Below are 5,090 nucleotides of genomic sequence, written 5' to 3' on the forward strand. Positions count from 1 at the left end.
ATGCAGCACCGTCGATGCAGCAGGTTGGTGCGGCCTCGCCGCGGAAGCAACTGAGATGTTCGGCCGCGCCGTGGAAGTAGTAGAGATGTCCTCCTGCACGGCGGCGGCCTGGGAATATGTCTCGTAGGCAGGCAAGGACTCTTACAGGCGCATGCATGCGATCGTCCATAGCCAGATGGATCAGATCTCTGGCTGGGCAAGGTTGCAGGACGACATGAAAGCCTCGCTTGAACAGGCTACCGGCTTCATTCAGCAACTAAGCGAGAGCAATGAGAAGCTCCAGGCCGAGCGCGACCTGCTAAGGGCGAAGATCGTCGGAAGTGCGGAGCAGCAGGAGGAGACCAGTGCCTTGTTGAAGAGGACCAACGTCATCATCGAGAAACTTATGGACAAGAATGTTGTGTTGCGCATGAAGCGCAAAAGGCTGGTGGAGGAATCCGTGGATGCTCTCAACCAGCATATTAAGGACAGGAAAGAGCTCATCGCCACTCGCCGCGGAGACTAGTTCCCGCAGCCTGCAGCAATGCATCAAGAAAGTAGAGATCAGCAAGCCAGATTATTGTCTTCCTTCTTCTTTTGCCCTTGTGTATTTTGGGCATTGCCGCATGTGGCTTTTTTTAATTATGTTCTAAATATGTAAGACAATTATTATCCACTTTCATCGTCCTATATTCATCATGCTTGCTATAAGTCGCAGTCGATGCTATATAGGTCCATCGGATCTTACATCAAGATCCGTGCAAAACTTTCTTTTCAGATTTTTATTTTTCTCTCATAAATCTCGGTCCAGTGAGACATAGCCACTCCGTGAAACAGGGGCTCGAGCGCCATTAATGAAGACGATGGGAGGGAGGTGCGTGGCGGATAGAAGTCAAAGGGCTCTCCTCCTGATGAGAACGCGCAGGGGTCTGATCGCACACCTCCCGTACTCAAATAGCTACCCCGCACGACACCTCCTAGCCAATAAAAAAGGGACGCGTGGCGGCACGTAATTGGTAAGTAGAACGCCCACGGTTTCAATAATAGTTGTGTTTTCGATTCATAACGTGACAACACTGGTTCCAAAATGACTTTGTTGATTTTTAATGTGTGCGCCTTTGCAAATCAGACAGAAAAATTACCATAGCATGTTGGTGCCATGTCATGACACCATGCCAAGTTTCATGATTTTCAGGCGTGTTTTCGATTTACATGAATTAAAAACCAAGTTTCTCAATCTTTCCTGCCGAGCCACGACGCCCAGATGTTTGAATTTCATTCTCATTTCTTGCATGAGACCTAGAAATTCACCCAAGGACACACATGTGATTTTTCAACCAACTTTGGTGCACTGGAGCATGTGCTTGTAGTTCAAATTTGAATTATGCACATTAAATGCCTAGAAATTCAACTAATGTATAAAAAAGGCCAAACGAACCCGGAATAATTCCAAAATTTAGCACCACACTTCTATTTGGTCTAATCTGCCTGTGTAAACAAATTAAGGCGGGAGAAGGCAGTGTACTGATACGTCTCCAACGTATCTATAATTTTTTTAGTGTTCCATGCTATTATATTGTATGTTTTGGATGTTTAATGGGCTTTAATATGCTCTTTTATATTATTTTTGGGACTAATCTATTAATCGGAGGCCCAGTGCCAGTTTCTGTTTTTTTGCCTATTTTAGAGTTTTGCAGAAAAGGAATACCAAACAAAGTCCAAATGGAATAAAACCATCACGATGATCTTTCTTGGACCAAAAGCAAACCAGAAGACTTGAAGTTGAAGTCAAAAACGCCACGAGGCGTCCACGAGGCAGGAGGGCGCGCCGAGGGGGGTAGGCGCTCTCCCACCCTCATGGGCCCCTCGTAGCTCCACCGACGTACTTCTTTCGCCTATATATACTCTTATACTCTTATATCCTAAAAACATCAGGGGGAGCTACCCAGCCTTCTGTACTTGTCGTATTTAGGGATCCGCAAACCCTTGAGAGGTTCGAACTCTGGGGTGCGTACGGAGATCTCAACCTACCCAGCCTGCCTACTCGTAATCCTCCTAAGCCTAGCACGTTGAGCTCAAAGAGACACAAAGACACAACGATTTATACTGGTTCAGGCCACCGTTGTGGTGTAATGCCCTAATCCAGTGTGGTGTGGTGGATTGCCTCGAAGGGCCATGGAAGAACTGGTACAACGGATGAACAAGCCTCAGGAGGTGAGGTGTTCTTGAGCTGGTGTGGTGTATGCTTGCTCTACTTGTTTTGATTATATCCTCTCCTATGGTGGTGGCTAGTCCTATTTATAGTGTCCTTGGTCCTCTTCCCAAATATGAGCGGGAAGTGATTCCACAACGGCGGGATTTGAAAGGGGACAAGTAGTACAGTCTATCCAGACAAAAGTAGTCTTCGCCTGCGAAAAGCCTCTGGTCGTGACGCTGCGGTGGGCTCGTCGATGACCTCCATCCTACCGTCCTGGTGGTCTTGGTCTTGTTGCACCGAGATGGAAACCTTTGGCTGATTCCTCGGAACTCCGCGCCTGAGCCCTGCTTCCTTTGCACCGAAGAGGAAACCTGTGCTCTGCGCCCGCCTAGCGCCCGCCTGGCCTTGGTCGTCATGGCTCACATCAGCTGAGCCTCGTGAGACCATATTGCATAGAACTCTCCACCCCTCAGGAGCCCTCCTGAGGAGGCCGACTCCTTCGAGGTCTTGGTGTCGCCCGTCTCGTGAGGCTTGGCCCCTCGCGACGGTCTTGTGCTGCTGATGCAGAAGCTGGGCCATACCAGGCCGTTGATGAAGCCACATGGTGGGCTGCAGGTAGGCAGGGCTGGATACCCCCGAATCCAGGACGCCGACAGTAGCCCCCGGGCCCAAGGCGTGCTCGGACTTGGCTTCCAGGCGAAGCCGAAGGGCAAGTGCGGAGCGCCACAGGCCCTAACCGCCTGCGGCCTTGATGATGCGTGGCGATTGATGGGACGTGGGCGACTCCGCTTCCCCATGCTGCCTCGGCAACTGCTCGACTTGACTGGTCGATGCGGCACGCAGAAGGTCATGATGGCGCATGTCATGGAGGCTGGCGGTTGGCCTCCCTTGGCTATAAATGTGAGGGAGGGGCAGAGCCCCCGTCCATATCCCCTTCGTCCTGCTCCCGCCTGCTCTTCTCCTCTCCATCTTGCTCCTATGGCGTCACCAAAGAGGTTTTTAGTGGCCGAGAAGGGGAAGGCCTCCAAGGAGGGGCCAGCCTCTCCTCCTACCAAGAGGGGCCGTGGTTGTCCCCACAAGCACCCTGCGGTCCCTCTGGCAGCTTCCAGGGGGCGCGAGCGTGCACCCCTTAGAAGCAGCGTTGCTCCAGGCGCTCGCAATGGCACTTCTTCCCGCGGCGGGGGCCACCGGCTTTGGGGCAGCCCCCATGATGAAGGGAGGCGCGCCGTGATCGTGCGCCCGCCTCGGTCGCGCTTTTCCTCGCTAGACGTGCTCCCTGAGTTCATGGTGTGGTCAGAGAGCCCGGCTGGCACCTCGCTTCGCCTCCCGCGCTTCTTCTCCGTTGAGCTTCCTTCTTCGAGGCTCGATGGTCTCTGGCTGTAGGCCGACGGTTGCTGCAGCAGGGCTTCGTGGGTTGGTACCGAGGTCACCGCTTCTAGTAGCATGGTTCTGACCCGCGGCTGGCAGACCTTCGCCCGTGCACGTGGCCTGGGCGGAAGGTGCTCCCTCCACTTCAAGTACGACGGTCTAGCGACCCTCTACGTGAGGGTGTTCAGGGAGGACGGCCGCCGCGTGGGGTGCTGCCCGGAGGATGGCAGCAACGACAATGGTGGCGACGGCGAGCTTGGTCTTGGCGGCGCGCGCTCCTCCTCCCGTGACGGCAGCTCTTCCTCGGACGAGAGCTCGAGCAGCGGTGACTACGACCGGCCTCCGCGTCGACGTGCTTGTGTCAAGGACGCCGGTGGTTCATCCCGTCACGGTGCTCCAGTGAAGCTGGAGAGGAGCCCAACGTGAGGCTGGGGGCTGGCGAACTTGGGCTCAAGACCAGCACCTTGAGGTGCTGCTTGAGGATGCGGTGTTGGTGCCGAGTTACACATGCTTTCGATCCCCCCTTGTTTAGCTTTTCTTTTCCACTGTAATTCAAAAAAGGAAGGTGGTGTACCCCGCTAGGGTGTGTAATGAACCATGGCAGTTATGCCCTTATGCTATGCTTACTACTTAATGCTGTGTCGTAATGTTTGCACTCCGGCTATGCAAGGGTAGGGTGATTTAGCTTGGTATGTATGTAGTGGTTCGCCACCTCGCGAGGCTTGGCCTCAGGTACTTGACGGGGCCTCCTTGCCGTGGGTCTTGAGAACTGCTGCGGAGCCGTCGCAGGGCTGTTCTCAAAGAAAAAGGAAAAAGCAAAAAAGCTACCGAGCAGCTCACTCCTTACGTGAGCCCCCTGCCATAGATTAGTTTGGACCTGATGCACCGCGTCGCGCTACCCAGGGGGCACGGACATGAGGGGTGCTGGTGCCCATGGATTTGATCAAGGGCTCCTCGCGAGGATAGAGCCGAAACACCAGGGTTCGGCATGGTGCATGCGCACAAAGGCAAGCCTAGGGCGCACACACCTACCTAGCCCCACGCGCGAGGAGCGCGAGGAGAAGTGGCGGGCGACTGCCACCTCTCCCATGTCCTTAGACAAAAACATCTTAGGAGAAGAAAACAACTCGAGGAACCAACATCCGATAATACCAAATCCATTAAGAGATTACTAAAAGACTGCAAGCAACTTCAGAAAGCAAATGAACAGTTGCGTCCGGCACCTGATCTAGTCTTCTCACCAGCACGTAGCTAATGCTGCCACTAGGCCGTGGGAGGGAGCCCCCATGAGGCCCCAGGGCGGCTCTCAGGAGACTCCGGGGCGTGTACAGCCCTACTCAGTATTACGTGAGAGTGTCATGAGTGGAGACCTTCACAGGCCAGAGCCTTGCTTCACAGGCCGGAGCCTTTCTTAAGGGGTAGAATTTCCGGAGGTGCTGGATGTTCCGGGCGTTCTGGATGGGGACCTGTCTCCAGGCGCGTGGTGCCAGACCTGGAGACACGAGCAATCCTAAACGGGCCCTCCCACATGGGCCGGCCGTGTGCC

The sequence above is a fragment of the Triticum dicoccoides genome, chromosome 3B (assembly GCF_002162155.2).
Source record: "Triticum dicoccoides isolate Atlit2015 ecotype Zavitan chromosome 3B, WEW_v2.0, whole genome shotgun sequence".
Lineage (NCBI taxonomy): Eukaryota > Viridiplantae > Streptophyta > Magnoliopsida > Poales > Poaceae > Triticum > Triticum dicoccoides.